Below are 27,908 nucleotides of genomic sequence, written 5' to 3'. Positions count from 1 at the left end.
AATGAGGGCTGTGAACTGGGCTAAGCTGTGGGAGGAGGAGTCTACATGCAGATGCAGTTAAGGGCTTGTTAGCATACAGTTCCCACCCAAAGCCTGTGGCAAAGTAGGAGTCAGGCTGTGTTGGCTTAGAGGTTTTGTGACTCTTGTCCTGGGGCCTGGAGCAGAGAAGTGAGGGGCCTAAAACTCAGGACAGGTTAAAGAAGAGCTCTAATGTAGGACTTTGATGGGAAGTGGGGGTGGGAGGAAGCTTTGAGTGCTTCTGGGCTAGAAAAGGAGCTTGCTGCAGCAGCACCATTTCATGTTGGACTGATACTGCAGTCAGCAAAATATGATATTGGATCCTCTTGGTAAACAAAGCCCCGAACCTTAACAATGCAAAATAACCATCTGTGCCTCAAATCTAGCTAACTGCGTGCCAAAGAGCCATTTTCAAGGCTGAAATGCCTGAACTTTCCCCTGTGAGAGCAAGGTAAAAGAATGAGGGATAAACTGTGGAAAATTGCTTGCATAGGGGGAAGCAGAGCTGTTATTCAATATCATGCAACATCTTCCTATTTGCGGAGTTGCCTACTCTTTAGACAGATAAGCTTTTGGCTCTGATGGAATGGCTGTGGGAAGGGATAATACAGGGGTCTGGAGAACAACAGGAGAAGAACATGTTCACTATACAACCAGCAGTACAGATGCTACAGTGTTTTATCATCGATATTTTGCTGAACTCTCCATAAACTAAAATTTTTGACCTACTTATCCAAAGCCATGGGTAATTATCTTCACGTCCAATATAAATTAACAAGATGTGGGTGTCACTGATATTCGGACAGTGTAGCCTGTATCATTTCTGGCATCTGGTGATGTGTAAAGTAATTGTAACTACATGCAGAGAACGATTAAAGCAGGAGAAAAGGAAAAAAAAACATGGTTAGAACAGAAGGGTGGAGCAGCCAACATCAAAAAGTGCTGATTCATCTTCCCCCTATTTTACATTTTAAACTTAGGCTATTTTCCTCCCTCAGTAAACAACTCTAGGGTCAACTGAAGCTCCTGTAGGTATATGGTTTCATAGTCCCAAGACAGTAACCAAAAAAAATCACATTTTTCAGCCTACTTAGAATTTTTAGGGTCCTGATGACTGTGGTACAAATCAGAAAACTCAACTAAATCCTGTGGAGATTTGCATCAGGGTAAGAGTTACAAGTTAAAAGGTAAGCAGGGCCTTTATTTTTAATTAATTCTTATTTAACTCAATATCTAGAATCAGTTGGAAGAAAATCTCTCTTTGTTTAACATTAAACAGCTGCTGTTCCATTAATGCCTGGGTAAGCTACTAATCTGGGTTTCCCAAAGAAGACCTCCGGCAAGAAAAATCTGAAAGAAATATCAGATCTTTAAAATTGTATGGCTTTTTTTTTAAGAATGAGGGGGAAGGGAAAGAGTAGGAGAGATGAGGAACACTTTCCATGTGCACAGTGTTAAGGGGTTTTGCACAGTCACAAGCTAAATTAGAATTCCTGGTGGAGGGCTTCCACTTTTCACAGCCAGCTGTAGCAGCAAGCTGCATGGATGCATGAAACTGCCAAACAGCCTGAAGAGGGTAAGCCCAGCATGGAAATCTTGGGCACAGAGCTAGACCTGCCAGTGTCAGAAGATACTGTCAGATTTGCAGCTCTGCAAATGCCCACCCATAAGAAATGGACCTGAAGCATCATCCTAGCTTGAGCTCCCCTGGGTGCTAGTGGTCGTGAAACCTGAAGCAGAATCTTTGATTGCAAGGGTCCTGTTCAAGGTGTAAATCCTACTGCCTGTCAAGAGGAAAGAGAAGTGTCCAAGACCTGAACCTGACAGTATTAGTCAAGTTACACTACTCCATCTTGGCTGACAGTGGGCTAAAACAACCAGCACTTAGTCCAGTGCAAACGTTATCCTCATTAAGCCTATGCCAAGTGATTTGCTAGTTCAGCTAATCTGAATTGGCTGTGGGTATCTGAATGCAAAATAAGCACTTTCCCTTCTTTAATTATAGTCCTTCTGTTTCATGATTTAGGTTGCTCCTGTCATTGTTTGCAAGAGAGGATGGCGGCATTGCATAACAGTGTGTAACACGATACAGCTGCAGACAGGGCTGCTCAACCAGTGCAAGCCCAAATAGAAAACAGCTTCTTCTGTTAACCAACAGCTGAACAACAGCAGGGATATCTCACCCATCCCTTTTGCACTGGTAGGGGCAGGGGCAGACCTGTCAGCTGCTCCTTTGCCCTCTTTGCATCCTCCTTATTATAGTGACCAGGATCTAAGCAAGATTGGACAAAGTCCTCTCTGGTGGGTCCTGACTAAGGCAGGAAGGCAAATTGGTTCTGTTTGGAGTGTAAAACCTTGTAGGTCTCCTTCAGGCAAAAATCCAACCTATGTCAGCAGGACTGACTTTTTTTTTTTTTTTTTTTTTTTTTTTTTTTTTTTTTTTTTTTTTTTTTTTTTTTTTTTTTTTTTTTTTTTGGAATAAGCCCTGTACGATCCAGTCCAGCAACTCTTCAGCCATCACGTTCAGGAGGATTGGGATTAGTCTGTACTTGACTGGATTCTCACTCATCTGAGGTAAATTCTGTGGAATGAAGGGGCAGAATTGTACCAAACAAGTGCAAGTGCCAGCTTTACATGTTTCTGGGGCCTACATGAGATTCTGAGAACAGAACCCAGGACAAAATTTTCTTCTTGCGTACTTCAACGTAGTACCTCTGAAGTCACTGCTACCAGATAAGCTGTGTAGCATAGCACAACCTTATGTGGACACTTGGACTGAGTGACTTATTTTTAGCTTAAATCTCTACCTCAAGAGGTGCCTGTTCTAATAACCCAGTACAGCCCTTGATTATACCAGTGAAACTTCCCCAATCCAAGGTGTTAGGCTTAGTTGAAATAATATTAAACTAAGTCATCTTAAAATCATACCACTGCTTTAAAGTGCTGCAGACCTGTGTGGGTAATCAGATTCATTTGTCTGCCACATTGCATCCTGGTGTTTTACAAGAAAAAGCTGCACAGATGTAACCATTTTTAAATCAGTGCAACTTCTGGAGTAAAAATTATAGTGCAACTTTTTGGTTTTGCTGTTCTCCCAAAATAGAAATTTTAAGTATGTTGACCTGTATTCTGGAATATGAAGTACAGAATTTGTCAAATGAAATGAACAGCTGCACATGCTCTTTGCTCTGCAGACAGAGACTGGGGAATTTAGAAGCTGATGAGTGCTACTAGATATAGCAAGACCACCTGAAAACCCAGTGGGTGCCAGTTCACGGTTACAGACATCTGACCTAGAAATGCTTCTCACATGTGGTTCCCCATTCAATGTGTTGCACTGACCTATAATGGCACAACTTAGAAAACGCAGCCCTTTTAACAGAGCAGTTTTTTCATCTGGTGCATGCCCAAACCTGATTCAAGCATATCCCATAGCGCCTTGGCTACCAAATGCAGGTTGCTGTTAAACCAACTGCTGCCTACACTAGTCAGGAACATTGCTTACTAAGTATGTTCTGACTTCTGCTTGTCTTACAGCTGGTGATTATCTGATCTTAAAAAGCTACCCAGCATTCCCAGGTGAAGGCTATGCACATGACTCCACGTCAGAATTGCAGCTTTCTGCACATTGAGCTGTTGCACATCATTCTCAGTCCAGACAGCAAGATGGGAGGTGCTGTGCACAAAATGCCATCCAAAATACTATCAGCAAAATGTATGATTTCTACACTCATTCAATTTACTTGTGACTTTCCTAGCATTTTTACCCCAAGTGTTTGCACTAGTGAAAATACGTATGTTCAGATTCTAGATTTCTGTTTCTGGCCTAGGCATCCTAATAGTTTTTCAGCCTGGCTGCAAAACTATATAAACAAGGATGAAATCTTGGCCCCATGCAAATCATGGCAAAACTCCCACTGATTTGAATGAGACCAAGCATTCATCCCGCACCTTCCAAAATGTACAGACTCAGATTTAAAACGCATTTTATAAATACAGCTCTAAATTGTTCTTTCCAGGGCTGGATACTCAAAAACGAAACATCAAAGAGCACAGCATTGCTGTTTTCTTTAGACTGTCTCCAAGGTTGGCTAACTGGGATGAAACAGTAACAGTCCTGATCCTGCATTCTCATTGAGATGGTTATCAAAATTAGCAAAATTAGTTAAGTCAAATAGTGATAAAGCTATGAATGAAGTTAGGCTCCAGCCCCTGGAATTTTCCTCCAATAGCTCTCAGAGTACTTGTTTGTCTGCTTAACTGCAGTTCATCTTTCATTTTCCCCTGTCACTTATGACCTCCATTCCTCAGTAGGATGCTAGATTCCTTGGCAGAGAGATGCTGGCTGTGTCAGTACCATTCTTCATACTCCACTGATCATTAACTCATCTGCAAAATTCCTTCCAGATATTTTACTTCTTCCCTTATGCCTCAGCAGTAGAAGCAGTGTATCTCCAGGGAGCCTTCAAGATTTTTTTTTTTTTTTTTGTGTGTGTGGAGAAAACCAAAGGGACTTAACAACATGTGACGAGTACTGGGCTTTCTAGAGAACCCATTCTGTTTGAGAAAATTCTCCTGAGGGAGCAACACACTGTATCTTACCCATAGATAAGCAGCAGCAAGCCATTCAACAGTAAACTACATGGTCTCCACTTGGGAAGAAACGTAATCCCTCTAAGTCAACAAGTCAGGCAGGGCACTGATAGCTTTCTCAGAACAGAACAGACATTATTACATGTCTGGTAGTAAACTAGCAGAAGTTCACCTTATGTGTGTCCATTACCACACTAAAGTGTTTTACAAATAGAGTTGTCTGAATTCCCTTTAAGTGTTTAGCAAGTCCAGTGTCTCTCAGACTGTGGTCTGCAGGTCTCCTGTGGTCTGCAGAAAGCTGATGAGGTTCAAGGGATGCATTGTTCTTTTCTTTTGTCTGTCCCCTAAACTGCATCTAATGCAGTTAGAAAAGGCAAGTACTTTCCTAACAGGATTTCAGCAAGATGTGAAGCAGCAGAAGGAAGAAGCAAAAGATGACATATGCGCTATGTGAACAGAAAGAGGCACATCATATCACAAAGAGTATGAATGGATTCCTCCAGTCTCCCTCTACAGAGATTTGTCTCGTGCTATGAAATTGCTGGGAAAAACTCTGAGCTAGGTGGATTTTTTTCATTGAACTAACAAATACTGTGCTGTCACAATGCTTGCAGATACGGGCAGCCATTAGAGGGCAGTAGGTATCTAACACATGCATTAAAAGAGCCCTTTCTTGATACAGGATGTCCGGACAAGCAAAACTCATAGGGCAAGGCAAAAGAAGAGGTATTAAAAAAACAAAAAAAACTCTCATTAAAGAAGCAACTGTTAGCCAAGCACCTACCCACAGGCAATACAGCCACATACAATCCTACGCCAGGAATAAAATTGTTGTAATGTCTCATCTTGAATGAGCCATCTACCATCCTGCCCAGCTATTCTCCTGGAGATGTAAGAATTAGATCTCTGGCAAACATCCTCATTTAACAGCTCAGTGGAAGTCCCTAGTGAAATATTCATTCTGTGGTTTGCCCTCAGCCCCATGTAATGAAAATAGAGGGGGGGGAAGTCCTGTGACACATAGGTTGGGATACTTCTGACCCTGATATTTTGTTTTGCAAGAAGCAGTAAAAGCTGACCATGCCACTTAGGTCTGATGTCCGTTGCTTTATGTGATCTCATTCTCAAAATGACACTGTGGCTGCTGAAGATGTGATGTGTTCAGCATACGGTATTAACAGATTGCCCCAAAAGTAAGCAATAGTGCTTTCCTGGAGATGAAAGGTGAGTTCAACTGCTTCTTCCTCTGCTGGCTGCAGTGCTGGTAGGAGACAAAATCCCTTGTAGAAATGCGATAGGCTGCTCTTCTCCATCCTAGTTGATCCAGGCATGCAAACCCTAAGAAGTTTCTTTGACACTATGAGCATATGACATAGAGTGGAAATAAAACAGGATTGGGAAGCCAGCAGAGACTCGGCTCTGATCACCAAGAGCAACTTATTTGTCTCACCACATTGCCAACATTTTTAGGCAGCGAGATCTGAAGTGCGAGTCAGAGATTTGAAGCATAACATGATACGAGCGATTTCAGGCGACAGCCGCACCCAGCGAGATCTCCTCGACGGTGGGCTAAATCCAGAGGCTGATGTCGCCTTGCGCCGGGAACACAATGTGCACCGCTCCGCTGGGACAGCTCAGCCTGGCCACCCGTGACCACATGCTGCTGCTGTTCCCGCTAGTGCGGGGCTGCCTGCAAGCCCTGTGGAGCCACCCGCATGCCCCGACCCCTGCAACCCCCCAATCCAAAATCGTCACGGGGAAACCTCGCGCTGACGCTATGCTCCCAGCCCGCTCCGCGTCCCCGTGGCACGGCCCTGCGCCAGCGCTTTGGGAAGGGTCGGGCTGCCGTCTCCCGGCCACAGGGACCGTAAGCACGCATGGCTGCTGTGTCCACCCTCGCTCTCTGCCACTGTATGGTCTCCCTCGTAACCTGCTCAACTCCCCTCACCTGCGCGAGCGGAGGTCTGTTTTGCAACGCCTAACGTTTACCTAGCTTCCCATCTCAGTTCATGCATGGCAAGTTTGTTATTTGCTTTTGTGTCAGCATTGTCCTTTAACTTAAATAGCTCCTCTTCCTCCTTAGCATTAACCTCCAGGATATATTTATAGAGAGCAACCATATCCCTCCCTCTGCCTTCATGGTGCTGGACTAAATAAGCCAAGCTGTTTTAGTCTACTTTTATCACATCGGCTCTCCAGCACCCTAATCCTCCCTGCAGCCTTTCTTTGCACCTGTTCCAGCGTGAATCAAACTTTTTTGAACACAAATGACCATAACCGCACGGCATTGTATAGACGGCAGGTCACATTGCTTTTTACAATAGAACAAGTATTTCCCTTTCTCAAACACGGACACTTAACATCCTGCAACAGGGATTTCACTTGCCCTTTTACCAGCCACTGCATTATAGTGGGTTCAAAATTATTTGGAATAGGAAACTGGGCCCTACAGAAAGGGCCACAAAATGTTAGTGCAAAATACCCCCTGGCAACAGTGCTATGAAGAAGTCCCAGATGCATCATATTTGAAGCCGCCTCAAAAGCATCGTATTTAAACAACTAACACTCAAAAAAATTATCTTGGGTGATGTTGTGGACAGGACTTCGAAATATTCAGGAGCCAGAAAAATCAAAGTTCTTTTTTCTCTGACAATTGAATGCTTAAAGGCCTGTCAGTGTTTAATACAGAAAAAAAAATGTGAAAAGTCTGTATGGACAAGGAATGTCATGAAAGTCATTTACAGGGTAATTCTTAAAACAGTAGAGCTAAGCATGACGTGCGTCATAAAGAGCAAATCAGGACGACTGTCCCACATGCCTTTTGTAGTTTCTCTGAGTCACTGTATCATTCTTATATTATTGCTATGCTTTTTTCTCTTCCAGGATCCTTGTCGACACCTGTCTCAAAGAATCCCGGTATTTCCATCTTTGATCCTTTCACACTCTGTGCTCAAGTGGTGAAAGAAGCCAACCTTCTCTCTGTACACCTTAGTTCCTGGACATCCGTATCCTAAATACCATAATCCAGAACAGCTCCAGGGCTTCTCTGAAGGCCGGTTTTGTGTAGTGACCTGCTACAGATCCCAGCCACAGCCCAGAAACACCACAGCAGAGCTGCTATCACATCTGACCAGGCAATGCCTTTCCTTTCGGAGGCCCCTGAATGCCAGATGTCTGCACTGATAAAAGAGGATGACCACTCCACACATCTCCAGCTGCCTTCTTAGAACATCCACTAGGATGTCCAAAGGGCAGGAGAAGGAACCCAACTTAGGGCCCTATATGACAGCAGACCTGGGGGAAAAGTACCTCCAACCAGCATCTTTGTGTCTTCCCTGCCCTAGGAAACACTAGTGATTTAGTGCCACCAAAAAAAGGCTTAAGGGTGATAATGCAAAATTATAAATCTTCAAGCACCTCAGTTGCATCAACCTAAGCTTTTTCTTCTCCCATTTGTTTTCTGTACTAGATGAATCTTGCTTGTTTACAAACGGTGACCCCAGGGAGTGTACACTGACCTCCCGAAAGGATGCAGAGTGCCCTTCATCCTGCCACGCAGCGGTCCTTGCCTAGCCCGCTCTGCTAGTGGTCACTAGGGGCCACTCTCCGAGCTGTTAAAGGAGCAGCCAGCAGCTGTGTCTTGTCACTGTCCTCCCCTCTCATCCCTTCTTGCTGCCCTGTTCAGTGGAGCTTAGCTGGGAACTACAGGGGAGAGCTGGGTGGGAGGCACAGATAACTGGCAGAACTGGTACTGACTGGGAATTGTTGGGGGGAGGAAGGAGAAGAGCTGAGGCTGGGAGAGAAGGAAGAAAAACATGCTGCTGCAAGTCCTGCTCCCATGAGGTCTGAAGAGAAGAAAGCTGATTGCTGACAAGGAAGATTAAGAGGCCCTCCCTTGCCTGTGCCAGCCCATCCCTGCAGAGAACTGCTGCTTCGAGACCTGCCTGGAGACCTGCGGTAGAGCAGAGAGCTGGCACTAGGGGCACAGGAGCAGAGGTGCCTCACGCTTGTCTGAACACAGATGGGGGCCCGGGATTTGTACACCCAGGTTTCAACTTCCTCCAAACTCCTGATGGAGGTAGGACCCTCTGGGTCCTCCATTATCCTGTAGCTTTCTAAACAAGGGAGGATCTATAAGGGAGAGAGGGGCAGAAAATGAGGAGGTGCAGCGGAAGGCAGAGAGCAAGTGAGGCCAAGGCAGGCCCTTGCCCCCGGAGAATCCCAGCAGACAATTCTGAGACACTCTCCTTAATATAGCACCATCTGCCCAGCTATTTTCTCCTCTGGCTCGCATACAGTGATCTCCACATTACAATCAGCATGGCTGGCATACTTTGAGCGAGCTGCAGCCTAGCGAGGTCAGGCAGGGAGCAATCACAGCATATGCACAGCAGCAAGGACTTCAGCCCCAGCTCACAAACATGGTGAGTTCTCCAGGTCCCTGAGCAGCTTCTGCTGAAGCCTGTGCTGCTCCATCTTGCCTGCCTAGACCCATACCGACAGGACTAGCCAGTATGTGCTGACTCGCACCAATTTGAAAGCAGTCTGGTCCCCGGGGAATGTACAGCCATGCAGCAGGGGCTGGTACATTGGATAAAGAAAGATGATCTACCACAGCAGAACAGGTACACTTGGGCACTGAATGGAGAAACAGCTTGTCAGCTTTCAGGGTTTTGCCACAGGTCACATCATTCTGTATTTTCTCTTTACACCTCAGAGCCAGAAGCCTCATTCTTTTGCGCAAATATCATCTTGCAAAGAAGCAAGGAAAAAGAATGCCACATCCACATTTTTGGTTTAGTGTTTATTTATTTTGTTGAGCCTGACAGTTTTGACACTATATTGATTTGTCTCTGATTGAGGATGGCGGCAGAAGGAATACTAAAACACAACACATGTCTGTTCTCAAAGGGTGTGCTTGCCTACATCTTTTTTTGTATTTTTGCTTGTTTTATCTACACACACTTTGTGCTCTCTGATGCAGGTCCCGGTCCTGTCTCTGTGTTTACTCTGCATCTCACAAAGCTTGAGCTGCAATGCAAATTATAATTACAACCATTTATACGGCTGAGCAAAAGCCTTATTTTTCTTTTTCCTAAAATGGGTGTGACACAGGGATAGACTGGGCAAAGTTTGCCAAATGTTTTGTACCATGTGATGATTGCTCCATCTTTTAAGCTAGCTAGGGCTCCCAAGAAGAGAGTGAATTTACCAGGGTGGTTCCAGTGAGGACCAGGGACTTGCCTGACACAGCAGAGGTCTGTACTTTCCCTGAAAAGACAGTGTGATGTCCATCTACATACACTGAAACCAAATCCGATGATAAATTTCCTCTCATATGAAGTAATCCTATAGCACAAATCAAGATTAATTGACATCCCCATGTCTACCACAGCTGCACAAATGGTCAGTACAGCACAAGTGGGGCCTGTTTGCTAATCATGAAGTAGCTAAGAGCAGACCTTGGATTACTGTGGTCTATAGTAATATATCACTTTCCATAAAAAGAAAAGAACATTGTGCTCTCTTTCCCAACACTGTTTCACCCCAGCTCATCAGTTGCCCAGAAACACTCTCCTCTCCCAACACTTGCATTGCAGAAGGAGTGTTTTTTAATCCTGAAGAAGTTTTGCTGTGCTGAACTAAAGCAAAAGCAACAGGGACAAATGGGTGGGGGCGAGGGGAAGATTTTTTTTAACAGCAGTAAGAAAGGACAGGGCTAGGGGAGTTTCCAGGCTCATAAAAGTCTAAAGGCCATTCTTTCCTTGCTAATGGCTTCAAAGTACTGTGCTGTAATAGTGGCAGGGAGACTATCTCACATAAGTGAGCATACAATTCTCAGAAGAATTTCATCTCTCACTCTCCCCTGTTGAGCTGAGTTACTGCTCCATTTCGGTTATAGTAGCCTTTTAAGGCACATATATTACGTACTCACATTGTGAAACCAGTCATTTCGCAAACTGGCTAAAGTTTTCAGTCATTTTGCAAAATGACAGAAGATAATAGGTAGGGAAATGAAATCCTTACCCTCTGGCTATTACTAACTCACTAACTCAGAGAGAGATATAAAACTATTCTTATGTTCAGTTTTACAATCATGCAATCTTTTGTAATTACTTCTAAAGCCAGTCAGTAACACCCATCACTTGACACAGCTAACTGGTATTTTCACCACTGAGTCTATTGTAACACCAGCCATTACATTTCAGTCTTGCCCTTAACATCTGCCTCTAGCCCACTGCAACTCCATTATCCAAGCCAATCTCCACTAAATGAGTATTGAAAACCATCTGAATCGACCATAAAAGTTTCTTTCTATAAATAGCCTCCCCCTAGAAAAAACAAAGAACCATTCACCCAAAACAAAAAAACAAACAAACAAACAAAAAACAGAGAAAGACTGCAATTTCACTGGCCCAAGAACAAGGCACTACATTAGGCAGACATATGCAAGCTCCCAAATATAGGATGGAGAAGCACCTGATTAGGTAGAAGTTCTGCAGTGAAGGAGCAAGGTCATACGCTGAATTTCAGTCAACAATGCAACTTCGTTATGAAAAAAGGCAGACAACAAGCTAGCTGTATAAACAGGAGAAAAGCCCTCAGGACAGGTGAAGTAATCCTTCCACCTTACCTGGTACTGACCGGGCCTCAGCCAGACTACCGTCCGGTTTTAAACATGGCACCTCAACAACAAACCAACTGAAAAGAGCCCAGAAGAGAGCAATAGGACAGATCAGAAGTCTAGAAAACATCATCAGTGATGAAGGGCTGGAAGAACTGCATCCATTTGATAGTATTGCAATCAATACAAAGTTGCAGAAAGCACAGTTTCCCTCAGAAAAGTCTGCTTCTGATAACCAGAGCGCACCAAGATGCCCACACGGCCAGGGTTTACAAAACAGGCAGTCTGTGAATGTCTCAAACTTTCAGGGACTTTGAGGGGTGAGTGAGAAGTCAAGCAGTGAGATAAAATGTCTGCAATTGCTGTCACAAAATGTTTAAACTTCTAGTCTCTTCACAAGTAGAACATTCTGCAAAGTTAATGAAAGCTGTAGTCATTCCATGAAACTATTGATTTTATAGGATCACTAAACACTTAATAAAATACTTTTTAAAATTATTGTAACCAATTGGGTCACTCTGTTGTAATACCTGAGCAGCTTCCAATGGCAGGACCTAGCTGAGACTGAGGGAGGCAGCATGCTTTTTTTTTTTTTTTTTCCCAAAAGAAGACAGCAAAAGCTCCTTTGCAGGGTTTGACCACAGAAACCACAGAAGTCTCTGGCTGAACCCACATCCAGAACCGAGTCCTCAGAGCTCAAGCCCCCTCTCCTGTACTCTGGAGCCTACGCACACTGCCCACCTTTCACACTGGTCTTGTTCTCATTCTCCAGTTCATAAAAGTAGCAGTGTAGCTACTCAGTGTAGCTACTCAGTGCAGCTACTGTAGCTAAGAACAGGAATAAATCTAGTCAACTTTGGCCTTGCAGGGAATTTGGATTCAGAATTAAGGTTGGTGGCTCAAGCTGCCTCCCACTGCAGCCCCAGCAACACAGACGTGCCCTGATACAATCCATGTCAGATTAGGGAATGCCTTTCCTTAAGTCTTCACCTGCTGTGTAGGCACAAACCAGCTATGAAAATACCAAGAAATAACGGGATGCCTTTCCTGGTATCACAGTTCTTGTTGTGCAGGCAGAAAAGGTCTTTCTAGGCCTAGCTGCCCTCTGTTTCAATCCTTGTTTGGCTCGAGGCATGTGTATACACAACTTTCATTTCCTCTCCTCTTTCCCTACGCTCGTGCTTTCTCACACACACACATTATTCTGGAACAGAGCTGCCTGGCACTCCTCAGAGTTATTTTCTGACTATAGCACGCATATCTCTGATATGAAAAAAGAAGTGCCTGGAGTCAGACTTTTCCCGGCAGCTCTCCTCCGGTGCCAGCCAGTCCCTCTGTCCAGGGCCGCCTCTACACCGCTGCTGCCCTTGGGGCGTGGGTTGAACGCACCCAAGCTAGGCTGACAGTACCATCCTCGGGCACCGTTACTGGTGCAGCTGTGCAGCTAGAGCAGCACAGCTCAGCACGAGCTGCAGCACCCAGCCTGCAGCGTTCGATGAACCCTTCAGCGGTGAGTCCTTCTTCCGAACTCTGCGCTGCCCTCGCTGCGCTGGCAGGCGCATCCAGGCCGGGGAGTGTAAAGTTAACTCTGCTCAGTCGGCACAGGCTGCAGGGCAGATTGATTGCAGTGTAGACACATCCCGAGTTTCTAAGCTTGCCGGTCAGCCTCAGGACTCTCCACTGATATATCCCCAGGGAAATCTGGAAAAATAACTGATTCCATAAAAGTAGCCTATCAGCTTTAACGTTCAAAATGCTTTCTCCTCCGGCTTATGCTGATAAACACGCACGCTTCCCCCCCGCAGCTATCACACGGTCTCACCCCATCAGGGCCTGTGGCTGCTGAGGCGGAGGTGCAGATTTATGGTGCTGGGTTTTGCAGAGTATAATGCTGAGCCTCAGGGATCAAGGGTTATGACATTTTTATGGCCTCTCTCCCCCCTCGTATGAATATGAAGCAACCGTAAGGAAAAACATCTGGTTTCACTTTTCTTTTCTCCACCACTGTTCCCATCTGACAAAACCTTACAAACTTGCCAGTGTGCTAGCGAACTGCATGTGCCAGCAGCCTGCGAGGAGCCAATGCATTTTTGGTGTCATCACAGTGAGAGTACGCTACCCTGGAAGGAGCGGCTCCATCGCTGCTAAAAGGCAAGAATACCCAGGCTTTATCCCGCTAACAGCTGCACTGGCAACCTCCCGCCATCTCTAGAGTGGGCCGAAGGATTTCTGAAAAGCTGCCCTCCATCTTGATCTCATTACAGGCCGCATCTCCAGAGGAAAACGTGGGCCACTGCGGAGATCGCCGTGAGGGGAAGCAACCCTTGCTAAACACAGTGAAAGCAAACTGCGAGGAGAAGTTCCTGCCTTCCCACTCCCCTCAGGTTTCATTTGACCTGGCCGCTCCTCAGAGGGATTCTGTGCTGCCATAAAAGGGGCTTGCTTGCTTTCTGGAAGCTAGAGTGATAAGTAAGGTTTGGGCTGTAGATTCCCCTTGGTGCTGGGAGCTAATCTGGACTAGAAAAGAGAAGTGTGCCCAAAAATCAAGGCACAGCTCCCTGACTTCAGGGCTGGTCTGCATCATGCCTGGTTCTAGACCTGATGAACACTACCAGGCAGGAAAAGACACTTAAAGGACTACAAAGTCCAAGGCTGATCTGGCAAAAGTGGCCAGGTTCTTACCTTCCACTGCCAGAAGCCAAGTAGTACTGATACAACATAATCAGTTCCTTTGGGATATCTTTTTTGTCAGAGGAAAAACAAAATCAAAATGTTTCAAGGAATCTGAAAGTATTTCTCCCTAATCTAAAGGAGAGGATGTTATATATGTGACAAGCAAACGGCAGAGTAGCAGCTCTGGAAACCTCCAGAAATAATCTCAGATCTTGCTTGCCCATCTCAGAGTTCAAAATTCCAAAGAAACCAGGTGGACCACACAGATACCTCTAATAGAAGATGAACAACTTAAAAGAAGCACAATGTGCTGACCACCAGGGATGTGCTGTTGAATATCATCAACGGCTATGGAAGCCACTGAGATGTGAGGGTGCTTAGCAGGGCAGAGATGCCAGGACTACCTGACAATAAAGACTGTATGTTAAGCATCAGAAACAAATCTTGACAGTGGGACACCCAAATAATGAAGCTGGCCTCCAAGAAAGGTCTCTGAGGGACTAAAACCAAAAGTGTTCAAGGAAAAGGATTTTGAACATCAGGACATGTGCAAAAGAAAATTCTGTTCTGTGCTGTGGGCTGCAAAAGAAGACCCAGGGTATTGTTTTCCAGTTTCTTTCTCTCTTTTTGACTACCCTTCTTGACTGTGCCAATAAAAAAACACCACTCCCTCCTCTTATTCTTTTTCTTTGTTTACTTAACTTTTTTCCTCATAGCAACTGCATAAAGCTGAATCCATCTGATATTTCCAAGTAACCAAGACCATTATTCACTGAAGGCACTGGCCTGGATCCTAATTGCTGCTGGTCTCAAACTCAAAGCAAGAGTAGCAAACAGCTGTAAATATCTCAGTACAGTACTCCACTCATGTCATGCTGACCCTAAGTCTTATAAGTCCCCTGGAATACAAATAAAACTTCATCAATGCTGTGCCAGAGAAAATAGGTGTGCTAGGTATACTTTGGAAGGAAAAAGAGCAGCATGAGTACCCTGGAAGGTACAGGGTAGAGATACTGTTTTATTCCTTTTTCTGAGGCACAAGAAGAGGAGGCAGGTGAAAGGAGTCAACAGCCGCCGGTATCTACAGGCCACGTGATGGTGAAGAGACCTTACAGAAGAGTTACACTAGGACAATAAGGACTTTCCAGATCATGTCCCTGTGCTGTGAGTGTGTTTATCAAGAAGCCTGGAACATCCTTCTTTTCACATCATCTTCCATACGTTTGTTCCAGCCATGCTGCTATTCTGGCACGTGCTTTGGTACGTGCTTTGTTCACCCTATTTCCCCCTCTTCACACAAAGAGCCTGTGTTTCATACAAACCTTTGTTTAAGGCTAAAGAGCATCATAATTATCAGGTAACAACCCTGCATTGTGCAGGTGAGGAGGTCGGTGTAAAACCCCTAAGGAGGAGGACGACTTGTAGGCTCTCTGTGCTTCGCTGCTCCCATTGCCAGTGTCACAGGGAGGCAAAAAAAGGACAAGACAGCAAAGCACATGGCGAAGCAGGAAGCATGCTGCTGTTGTTTGTAATCTACTGCACTGCTACAACCAGAGGAACTCAAAGAAAGAAATCACAGCAGAAGAACCTGACTACTTCACAATCCCCTCAGAAAGATAATCACTAAAATACCATTTTTCTTTCTTTTCAAAGTATAGTCCGCATCAGACATGAGGAAATAGAGTTTCTTACCAGCTCCCTCGAGGGTTAGGCCCTTATAACACTCCCTCATCTTTTATTGCCCTTATTCTTCAAATCCTGCCCATCCCCTGGGTGTTTTTTACATTGCCCTTCTGCTCTCCTGCTCATCTATCACACGGTATCTCCCTTTCCTGCTGGCTTCCTCCTCTTCTCTGATCTGCTCTCACATTCCAGTGTCCCTCGCTCACCCCCAAACCACTTTAGGATATCGGCTTTCCTCTGATGCCTTCGGTCCCCTCATCCCACATGGCTGGCTGGGCCCGGCCAGTGGTTCCCATCCTGGCAGCTGATCTGCCCCAACCTGCCGCTTCTCGCAGCTGGCTCAATTCAGCAGCGCAGAGGAGTAAGAGGTAACCACAGCGCAACCTCTGGCAAGGGATTTCAGCCCAACTGGGGGAGGCAAAGAAGGCACAGTACAAAAGTCCACTGCTGCATACCAGGAGATGGATATCAGTACAGCTGGTACTGTGTGTTCAGCTCACAGCCAAAGTCCTTTCCCTCAAGGTTGTGCTGACAGACTACGAAAACAATGACTGAAAGCACAGCACGAAAGTGAGCGATGGGGAACTTTCCCCAGAAGACAGTCTGCAAAGAGGAAGGTGCAAGGTATTTTGTTCATAAGTCAAGCCCTTGGCAGGGGCAAAGAGGGAGAATTAAAGGTGTTGATCCAACATACATGTTATGCTTCTCGAGATGCCTATGTGTTTCTCCTGTTCTTCCCATATAAGTTCTCCCTTTCGGAGTCGTTCTTAGTGTGTGACATTACAGAAAGACACCACAGACCTCCTCATCAGCTCCAAGCCAGGACATATAAAAAAAATGTATACTGCATATTAAGACATGTTGCAAGGAGATTTTTAACAGGAACAAATATTTACCATCATTCTGGATGGCTGCTATGCCACATTATATTCTTCTTGGCACAGCAGAGAGGACAAATATTCTTAGAAAAATAGATTTCTGCCATTACAAATGGCTGATGAACACTTCAGGCCACTAAGCCCTGGTCCTCATTTTTTTCTTAGCAAGCTGGAGACCCTACTTTGGGTAGGACTGTGCACAGACTTGGCTTCTCAGGTGTCCTGGCAGGACCAAAGAGCTATGGAGTTGTATAAACAACAGTTATCAGAAGGCTACGGACATCCAGCACAGTGAGACGTGCATTAAGGACTGTAGACACATTCCCCTGTGTTAGCTAGCTGCCTCTTAAGGTCTCCCAAGGTTTCTGCTGCCATTTTATTTAATCTCTTGTTCAAGTGCCACGTCTACCAGGCAAACGAATTCCCTGTGTGCTCGTAAGCCAGGTTTTCCTCCAGCACGTCAAAACCGCTGCCCTATGCTGCAGCATTTTTTTCCGAGTGAACTATTCCCCCCCCACCCCAGACTGCCCCCCTCCGCGGGTCCTACTGATGGCAGTGCGAGGTTGTGTAACTATGCGCTCGCTGCTTGATAAGAGCAAGAACCAGGATTTCCTGGTATGCCAGAGATGGGCTGTGCCACTCCTGCCCGTGTGGAAGGGGTGGGACAGGAGGCGAAGCAGCCACCGGGTGTTACAGCTCTGGGTCCTGTCTCTGCACCTTGACATCCTGCCAGGCTATAATAAGAGAGACCTGCAGGGAGCAACATATGTCAAAGTTGGTAATTTTCCTTCCTGCCTTCGCTCCTCTAAACCGCCTCAACTGGATAGACGCCCACCCTGTTCCTTCTTTGGACAGTCAGCGAAGCATGCACACCGCACGAGCAGCTGCCAGCTCTACTGGAAAATGTGCAGACCCCGAGATCACCTGTGACTGCACCGCCTTGGCGTGAGCTGTTCTGCACGTCTGCAGCCCGACAAGGGGGCTGCGGCTTCCCGAGGCGGTGGCAGCGGCCAACCGCAGCGTGGTCTCGACCCACAGCCAGGGCCGCCTCCAAAAAGACGCCCCTTGCAGCAGCAGCACGGGTGACCCCAGCTCTTGCAGAGCCTGCCTGAACCTTCCCTCCTTTCCAACCCAAACTGTGCTAACAAGCCCGCCTCTCCTCTTCCCTCCCCCAGCTTCCCTGGGCAGCCGCTGTGTCAGCCCACACCTGGAAAGGGCACTCTTGGATCATCTGCAGCTGGATCTGAGCCAGATGCTCAACAGGCTTGAAAGCTCCCCTGCACCAGTCTTTTCTCGCCTGCCCTTAGTGCTCCATAGGCACACCAAGACCACAGGTGACTTCAGCTTGCCCCAACACGTGCCCCTGTGCCATGGCAATCACGCAGCTGAGATGCAGCCCTAGAAACGGGGAGCTGGGCGCGGAGAGCTGACTCGCACCGTTTTCTGTGGCGCGGCTGAATTTGGCCCCACAAGCAGAGTTGCCAAAAGCTGTGCAAAAGAGCTCAGCCTCTTGAGTTTTACAGAAGTATAGATAACTTGTAAAGCTTCCAGCTTTTTAACCACTTCTGTGGCCGAAACTCAGATGCCACATCATTCGAGGCTGTCCCATCCCTAGCCAGGGCCAAGCTGGCTTAAGATTTCGTGTGAGAGAAACCGATAAACTCTCCTGGCCGGAGCTGCCATTTCCTCCATCTCTGAGCTCCCGGAGCTGCCAAAGCAGCTCTGCTGTGCCTCTCCTCCTTCCTCCCCCTCCTCTCCCAGCTCTCCATGCTGCTGCCTCCTCTCCAGCTACTCACAAATGCATGTGTCCCACTTTACACTTCCTAAGCCTCGACGTGAATATGGGATTTGCAGGCAGTCTGCTCATGTGACACGAATTCCAGGGAAAACAGCGGCATCGGTGTCGTTATCACATTACGAGTTTCACTGAACTGCCCACATTAAATGCAGCTGGGCTCCCAGCAGTGCCTGACGCAGGAAGGCTTTCTGAGCTGGGAGGGAGCTTGTTTGACAAGAGCAAGAAAGACCACATACCTCCCCCCCCCCCCCCAACTAATTCAGCTAATTTATTTGCTGAACACCGTATCCAGGCAGGCACGTCGTGAATGGAGAAGTGCAAACTCGCAGAGACCGAGAGGGAACTCTGAGCTGCGTGTTCCCCCGTTCCTCTCTCTGCCTCTCAGCTGTCTGCGCAAACGGTTCAGAAAAGCCTGTTTAATCAGACACGGCTCCTGCCATCTGTAAAGTGAGACACTATAGGGACGGGGTATTGTAACGTATTGCATAATAGAAATGCCTTTGATTAAGTGTACTTTGTGCAGCACGTCCCATTGCCATCGTTTACAGGGATCAGAGCGAGGTCTTCAGGCTCCTTTTCTCTTTGGGGCGTAGTGACTCAGCGCCGGACGAGTGGGCCACGCAGACCCCCGCATCCCCCAGCCCTGACTCAGAGGCTTTTGATCGCAGGGACATGTTTGAGATGCCAGACAAGCGCTCTTCCAGAAACTTCCTGCTCTCTCTGCCCTGCCAGTATCTTTGCTAATAGACGTTTTGTACTGTCTCAGATGAGGCAGAAAGGATGGAAACTCAGGGAACTTCTGGACAGTCCGCAACTAAACCCAGATGTCAGATCAAAGGTACCAATCAATCAGCTTTGCCAGTGACGCCCCGGCACATAAAGATGTGATGACATAATTCCATCCTCTCCCATGCCAGGAAGTTTTAACAGTAAAGCAAAAACGTATATTGGCAGTTTGTGCAGATGAGTGTTTTCCATGATGCCTGACGACTCTGATCAGGTCCTCCCGACAGGGTGCACGAGACGCATCGTTTTACAGACCTTTCAGATGATGTGCCTTGCACGTTTTGAAGCAGTAACATGCCCATCTGTTGGAGTGAGAATGCAACCTGATTTCCTGAAAATGCCATTAGTGCCCGGCACTGCTCCCTTGTCTGCCTGGCCACGTCAGAAGCCGCACGGGTCCGTACAGGGAAGCCTGGGCATCGCAGAGCCACCTGGTCACAATGCTACTGAGCAAACCCGGTGCCCCTAAGGGATGCATGCCCTGCTCTGTTTGGGAAACATGTCCCCAGGGGTTTTACTGCTTCACCCTGGCTACCGCTGCCGAAACACCCCACCCGGCTGTACGGAGATGAACCGGTCATGCACAAGCATCAGCGTTTGCAAAGTGACTCAGAGAGTCAGCCGTACATATTAATGAAACATATTTAAAAAAAAAAAAAAAGAGGAAGAGCAGACATCAAAGTGAGCAACGGAGGACTCAGAAACCAATGGATTTCACACTTGGTTGGTTGTTTGAATTAATTACATGGAAGGAGCTGTGAGTGTGTTTGTACCAAACTGCTCTCCCTGCACACATGGAAGCTCAACAGTTTGTGAGGCTGCAGGACTCAGATGTTATGGAGGATCCAGTTGCACCACATATCTCCACCTCTTGCTCAAGCTCCCCAGGTGAGTGTCTGGGTTTGGTTTCTGCGGTACTGCGCCATGTGCTCAAATTCATCAGGGACAGGCAAGTTTGTGCCTGCTACCACCCTCCTGCATTTGCCTCCCCGCAGGGGAAGTGGGGAAGAAGAAGAGAAATTGTTGGGTTTGCATTTCACAACTGTCTGCATAATCCACTTTTCTGCTCACATCCCATTGCTCGGCCCCTCTCAAGCGGCAGCATGGGAAGCAAGAGCGAGTGTTTACACAGTTCATTAGCCTCTCTGCAGTCACTATAGCAACCGCGGAGGGTCAGTTTATAGTAGGAGAGGAAGTTCACTTTTGGGGAGTTCAGCTTTCCAACTCCAGCATCAAGCATGGCTGAAAAACAAAAGGCCAGACGGTGGGAGGAAACACATTTAAAGAAGTTTCCTATGCGTAAAACCACCCAAGCTTTCTAAATCACCGGGAGATGCTACATTCCTTTTGCCTCAGTCAAAGACAGGCTGTGGTTCGGGTGATGCCTGCGCTGCAGCTTTATCTCCTGTCCTTCTCTCTCAGATGCCTGAAAGCATTTCAGAGCAGGGCAGTTATAAATCAGTATAACTCAGAGCCATGCTTTCAGAAACACAGCTGTGTTGGCATCCTGAATTTTAGATCCACAGCACTGATATTCAAAACATATTCAGTGTACACTCTGAATATTCAAAGGGTGTTGGCAGACCTTAGCAATATGTCTCATAGCTGGAAGAAATAACAGGCACAATTCTTTCCAGTGTGGAGGTAAAACAACAGATACTCCTGTATTCAAACTTGAGTGCCCTGTGCAGGGACACAGTTTTTGAGCTCGTTATACTGCAACTAACTTTGCACCTCTGCTGCCAGTGGTACCCTGACCAAATCTTAAATAAATGAGAAGACAGACATCTCTAGGGAAACAAGCTCTTTGCAAACATTGGCATTTTCCTCAGACAGCTCTCTTTGACCAGTGTGGCTCCTTGCTTTACTGTATCTCACTACAGAAAGCAATGAAATGGCATTAACATTGCCCAAGAGCTGCAAGAATATCTGTCAGCCATTGCTGTAGCAGTGGGACAATGTGAGAGTGTGGTCACCCTGGGGAATTGTGTTTCCTCAGGCAAAGAAGTAATAAACACAGTATCTTCTCAACTGCAAGGGAAACCAGATTGTGCCTTGAAGTCATTTTCTCCCCAGCAGTTCCCATCAGTGAGTCTGAAGTGACAGAATAGAGAAGGCTCTTTTGGGCTCTGGGGGCCAAGAGCTACTATAAGAGAAGGTCCACCCTAGCTGAATAAGTCAGACAGCCACTGCCTGGGAGAATAAGCCCAAAACTTGCTGAGCTTCACAGCTGAGCTGACCACCACACTGAAGGATTTCAAAGCCATACCTCACACACACACACACACGGCATTACTCGCCCCATGTGCCACCCCTTATGATGGGTATAAGGTATAAAGAGATCCTCTACTCCCACTATCCCTGTGCACAGCAGCTGTTTGAGAAGGCAGCCACCAAGGATTTCTGTGCTCAGTCAAGGACACAGGGATGGAAATGGGCATTCCTATGCCTGGTCGTGGCCATGGTCTCATGGGAAACACACAGAGAATGAAGCCATGCAGATCCCAGGGCATTGTGCTGAATGTCAGGGCTGTGCATATCAAGACCCATTTCCCCCTCTAGAATGGCAAGTTATATCAGTTAAGGATCTCTCCAATAAAACTCCTTCTTCCTGCCAGTTAGATCCATCTATCAAGCTAAGTTAGCCACCACAGAGCTCTGTGCTACCAGAACTAGGCTGTTAGCTCATCTGAGGTTAAGCTAGATAACTACATGCTGAATTTAAAAAACTCTGCTTTGCAGGCAGACTTTGTGAGAAATCACATGAGGTGTTTTCTGAAGGATCAGGTTCAGTAAAGAGATAGCAAGCCAGTGCCCAGGGGAAGGAAGACGGATGAGATGAGAACATGGGGAGAAGAGGCTGTGCGGCTTTCCATGTAGGAAGACAAGGAACTGTGATAGATTATGCCAAAGAGAAAGAAGCAGAAAGACACAGCAAGGCAGAATAATGAAGAAACAGAGGGTCTAAGGAGAAGAGAGGGGCAAGGGACACCGTGAGGCTCTAGGCAGCAGCAGAAGAGGACCATACGGATGGGATGGAGTGAGCCTTAGCTGAGGCCTCAGAAAGCAAAATGATAGCAAGAAAGGATGATGAAAATGAATATGGGTGCTGCAAGGGAAGAATGGCCATAAAGGCTGCGGAGGAGAGAAGCCCCTTTGACCAGTGAAGGAATTCATCTGACCGCACAAAGATGTCACATCCCCTAGAGAAACAGAAGTATTTAAGGTGCAGTTCATCTCATCCCAATGTAGATGTCAGATACCTTGTAGCCTGCCTACTTTTCTCTGAAAAGGGGACCTATGTTGGCTATGCCAGAGGAAAGCATCTGCACTGCGCAGATATAAATATCAGTGAATGAATCCTTTATGCCTAATAATCCTCATGGGTGGCAAGCGGAAGGGCAGAGCTTTGGGATGACGGCTGTGTGTGTGTTTGAGGGTGATCTCCTGGGAGATTTTCCCCAGGCCTGGGTGTTACCCATAGAAACATGAGTAGGTCTCTGTGCTGCTTCACTCCTGAACTACTCAGCTCTGAAGACTCTCCCAAGGAAACGCCACAGGTGGGTTACACTTTTGCTGGGCAACACCCACCTTGCACATTTAACTCCACACTATCTGAGCAGCGGATGCCTACAGGGCCAACAGCACGTCCAGGGCAGTGGGTGAGCCTGCAGGACAAACCACACGAGCTGGTGTTACCACCTGTGGGCTGCAGCGAAGACCCTCACACTGCATGTGGCAGCAGCACGGTGGAGGGGCCCACAGGAGCCTGGGGATGAGACACTGCCCCTCGCACAGCTGAGGCAAGCGGGCTTCGGCATCTCTCAAACAGGCAGTTGGTTAGGCGTTGGCTTGAGAAGACTAGAGCAATTCAAAATACTCAGATACGCAGAAAAGAATGATAAAATTCCTCTGTTTGCCCACTCTTATCACTTATGCCCTAGGGACATCGCACTCTCTTAATCTCATTTTCTTACACTGCACACTGAACTCTCTGCCCCAAGATACACTTCATGCCACAAGCTTAGGATTCAGCAAAGAACCTAATAAGGATATGAAAAACGATAATTTTGGCAGTTAGATTCAGGAAAGATATAAGCCCTCAGGTTTCATAATGTGGCATCAGTCACTGAATGATGGTTAGGAAGAAAGTCCACCTCCAGGCAATTTAACCCTTAACTGTCTATTGTGAAGGTGCCTTTGCCTAAAAGCACTGGGTACTGAACGTTCTCTCAAACAGGCTGCTTGCCACTGGTTCATTCAAGCATGGCATTTCTGTCCTCTTCCAAAAGCATCATATAGGAATTAAAAAAAAAAAGTTCCTCTTTCCCATATTGCTGTGTCTGTTTACTCTCAGATGAAGAAGAAAACCTAGACTTTTATTTCTATTTTCTGTGAGATGCCGTTGTCTAAGGGGGAGTGGAAGCCAGTTTTCCACCAGCATCTCAGCACATGCAGTCTGAGCCAGATTTCAAAAAGGGGTCAAGCATCAAGCAAGCACCTGAATGAGTAGTCAGATCTTTTGAAAAGCTGCCCACAAGCATCACGATGGGATTTGGCATACAATGAATTCTTTTGAAAGTGCAGAATCATCAGCTTGTACAGATTAGTGTAAAAGGCAGAGCCTCAAAATCAGTCGTATTTAAGAAACTAAATGTGAGACAAGAAGCGATATAGTCTAATGTCTTTGATGTGGGAGTCCAGATACCACCTTCTGATGATACTCAGGACCATTTTTTTTGCACTCTGCTTGCACAGTATCAAGGGAAATGGAGTCATTGACCATGACTAAGACTCATCTGTATTGCAGTATCACCTGCACTAGTAAATACAATAATTACTACTGGCTTATGTTTTCTTTTGACAAAATGCCCTGTGTACCGAAAGTTTTCCCAATGTGATAGAACATACATTGTCAAAGTACGCTTGTTCTCTGCATTTAGCCAAATCCTCCAGACAAGGATTTTTGTTCATTTCCTTTATCTTGCTCCAGGGGCTCTAACTGGTGTCAGGCCCTTGCTGCCACTTGAAATGATCCTAATTCCAGATACATGGATCACTTTCCGGCCCATCCTGCGTTCTGACTGAATGCACAGGCTGTTGTACAGCTGAAGCACTTTAGAATAAAGAGGATTTTTTTTAACATTTGCTTCTTTTTGCAGCATTCTTATGATTGCTTCCTTTTACATTTGGCTGGCAACCGTGGTTGTATTCGGGTTTCCAACTCTGTACAGGGAAGAGGTTTAAGCAAAATAAGATGTCCCCACGGAAGCTTTTCTTAGCGTGAGAGGATGTTAGTATTCATACAATAGGAAAGGCCTTATTAAAAAGGAAAAATCATCTACATTTTTGTTCCTACTTCTTGACAGTGTCCCTTTAACAGCACTCAACAGCTGTTAAATGGGATAATCGCCTGTTATCCTCATGTCACTAATTCAAATGCTAATGGCTCTCAGTGCATTAGAGGTTATTCAGCCATCCAGCACCCCAGGTACGCTTTGCATGAGAAGGATGCTGAAGCGATTAAGCTTCCTTCTGGGATTCTAGAAACATTTAAAAGAAATGCTTCCAGATGAACTTGGAGAGGAGATGGTGTCCAAGACAGAAAGGAAAACAGGGCAGGGATGACGCCAGCAGGAAGGATTTGCACATTTGATGCTTCGAGATGTTCCAGTCATCACTCTGAGAGACCTCGCTTCCGCTTCAGCCTGGTGCAACGCCTCTGCACCCGCGGACTTAAATCGAGACTGACTTCAATTCTGAACATATAAATGCTATTTGTATCACGCTAGTGCTCAGAGATCCCAACAAGGCTCATTGTTTCACTGTATCCCAGATACATACTCCCAGCAATGCAATATGTGCAAGCTACATGGAAATTAAGACACCTCTTTCTAAGGGTTAGCCCACTTTCACTGGGTTACTGTCAGCAGATGAGCATCTCTGCTCCTGACCAGGTGACACGGGGCTCAGTGCTCCTCTGACTGAGCAACACAAAGTGCCAAGCTGTTGGTACCCTTCAGGGCAAACACTCTGCATCTCCTGACCACAGCAGCAGAGAAGAGGCTGTGTGTGTGTGCACGTGTATATAAAAATTGTGGTTCAATACACTCATTTATATTTCTCCTGTAGAGTCTCCCAGGGAGTGAGAGAAGAAGCTACAAAAGTACGTAGCACCCTTTACAAGACAATAACTGCAGATTGTACAGTTGTACTCTTATATACATCACCCTATTAATTATCAGTGATATCAACACAAAAATGGAGCCAGAGTTTAGCCTAAAACATTTTGTTATGCAACTACTGATAATACAAGACCTGCAAGCAGTAGGCCATTGATATCTGCTATTCCCTTGCATGAAGAACAGATGACAGCGTCATGTGTAATGCCAAGGGAAAGAAACAGCAATGAACTGGTTATCGCCACAGGCACTGGGGAATGTGCCTCACAGGCAAATGCGAGGCCTCGTGGTCCTTCTTATTCTTGAACAAGGGTACCCAGATCCTACGCATTGACATCATATGTCTCGAAAGTGACATGTAGGAGGAGAAAAGGGGAATTACCAGATCAGTATAATAACCTGGAGGGGAAGGTACAGCGGGTGAGGAGAGTAAATGGCTGGGGAAAAAGAATAGCTTTTCCAAAGCTCTCACCTGAAATGCTTATGACTGCATTCTCCAGAAGGGGTCAATAATGAATGAACATCTATTTTTTTTTCTTTTGAAAAATCTATTTTGATGTCAAAATAGTGCTGCATTTCTAAAACCTGGCCTTAAACCTATAAAGGCCACTGTACTTTTAAGGGAACTGATTGGCCAAAGCACCCTCTCAGTCCCAGCAGCCATTCTCTACTTTCTGTTTTAACTTTGAAATGATCTTGCATTCATCTATACCAGCCTTGTATATCCAGTCCCATAGTACTTTATTCCTAATTTTACTTACTCTGTATCTTCTCCTCTGAAGGATTACTTATGAGCAAGAAAAGTTTTCCTCACTGCACATTCAAAAAAGAAATATATATATACATATATATAATCTACATCTATTTGTTGCCATGGCAGTGGTGTGGGTTACAACCAACAATTTTAGCCACACTGAGTTTAAAATTGTAACCAAGCTAACAACTCTTTTGTTTCCTCACGGGAAATAAAGAATTGATGCAGTCAGCTAACTTAGGAGTGCTGGAACATTTTTGCTCTTACAGCTCTACAGATGACAACCAAGCAACCGTGGCTTGTCCCCTCCATGTGGCATATGGGCTGCAGGACTGACCCAGTTTCTCCTCGGAGCTGTCATGGCAACCTGCATGGTCGCATTTCCACTTTGTGGTGAAGTCTTTGATTTCTTGCTACATCAAAGTAAGAACTAAGGAGGTTGGAATGGGAGGGAGGCTCAGTCTTTTGCTCCATTTTCTCTTTCTGCTCCTCCTCCTCTAGCAAGCAGCTTCCCTGCTTCTAAACAAAAATCGGATCAATGCAGTAGCAAAGAACTTAGAGACATAAGAAAAAGAAAGCTATCACTTACTCTTTTTCCATTCCAGTTCTGCTTTATTCATCAGAAGGGCCCCTGCTTAGCCTGGCTTTCTAAACAGATGAGGCATATGCAGTCATCACATAAGTGTGCCACCTGAGAAAGTGTCTGTCTTTCTTTCCAGCTAGTCTCCAATAAATTAGAAGCCATGCCCAATCAGACCAAACTCAGCAAAGAGCTAGCAGCCTTGGGTCTATGAAGTTCGATAAAAAGGATCACAGGTAGAGGAGAGAGATCATTTCCCTGCAAAGGGAAAGGCTATAGTGGCAGCTCAACCCTTATTTGACATCAGAGAAGCTACAAGACAGTGTGCCATTAGGACTGCTACAACCAGCAGAAACATTTCCAACTGGAGTTTGCGCTGCCACGAGAGCTGCCCCTTTCTCAGCTCGGCTGCTCCCAGAACCTCTGGTTTGAAGATTGATGCACATTTAACCATCCCTAGCCATTAATTACCCAGAGCACCGCACAGGCAATACTCAGCTGTGGGGAGCTGACTGCCAGCAAAGACAAAAAAACTTCAGACCTCTGCAGTAAAATCTTGTCAACCTGAACAGGAAAGAAAAATGTTCTGCATCTTGGGGCAAACACCCAAAGATCACTCCTTTGTGATGGAGAGCAGTGAAAAGGAAGAAAAAACTGGCTGAGAGGTTTGATTTATAAAGGGAAATGAACTGTGAGATAATGTGCCCAGACTGGCTAAGCAAAGGCAAGAGCAAGAAAAGAGGGTGACAGCCAGCAAGTACCGGAAGGGCTCCAACAGCAAGGAGAGAAAGGAATGAGTGTATTCGGAAGGAGCAAGGAGTGTAGAAAGCACATTCAAAGTAGGAGTGTTGGGATGACATTTGAAAAGGGAAAATTTAGGCAGAGCAGCAGGAAAAGCTTCCTGACAGTGAGATATATGCATTGGAATCGTCCCTCAGGAGAAGTCCTGGAAGCCTCATCACTTGGCATGCAAAAACTGAGCTGGAGGAAAATTGCAAGTCCTGGAAAGGCCTTATCCAAAGCTCACTGAAGTCAACAGAGAAGCTTGCATTAATTACAGGACGTTTGGCTCAGGGACTAACTCTGCAGCCAGGAACAAGTCTGCAGTGAAGAGAGGAGCTCTCAGTAGGTGACTAGGTTGTGCTGGGACGAGTGGCACCCTCCCAACATGAGCTGGGAAATAAATGGGTGAACGCAAAGGAAAATAAAGCATCCGGCTCCTTTAAGGCAACGTATCTGTCTGCGAGGAGCTGCTCTGCTCCGGCCAACACGCAGGCAGAGTCAGGGCTCAGGCTTCTGTTAGCCTGGGCCCCAGGGAAGGCCAGCTGCCAAAAACAG

General features: G+C 46.1%; 1 long non-coding RNA gene across 2 annotated transcripts; it reads left to right on the top strand.

Moving 5' to 3' along the window:
• Nucleotides 1-1,035: 1,035 nt before the first annotated feature.
• On the top strand, nucleotides 1,036-8,103 carry LOC134136284 (uncharacterized). 2 transcript variants are annotated; one of them, XR_009957473.1, is made up of 5 exons: nucleotides 1,036-1,205; nucleotides 2,502-2,592; nucleotides 3,556-3,733; nucleotides 5,004-5,173; nucleotides 7,495-8,103. It is a non-coding gene; the product is annotated as an uncharacterized LOC134136284 (long non-coding RNA). The 2 variants fall into 2 exon arrangements; XR_009957474.1 differs by lacking the exon at nucleotides 5,004-5,173.
• Nucleotides 8,104-27,908: the final 19,805 nt, after the last annotated feature.

The sequence above is a fragment of the Rhea pennata genome, chromosome 2 (genome assembly GCF_028389875.1).
Source record: "Rhea pennata isolate bPtePen1 chromosome 2, bPtePen1.pri, whole genome shotgun sequence".
Taxonomy (NCBI): Eukaryota; Metazoa; Chordata; class Aves; order Rheiformes; family Rheidae; genus Rhea; species Rhea pennata.
Note: the sequence above shows the minus strand (reverse complement) of the source record. Positions and strands in the feature narration are given on the sequence as shown.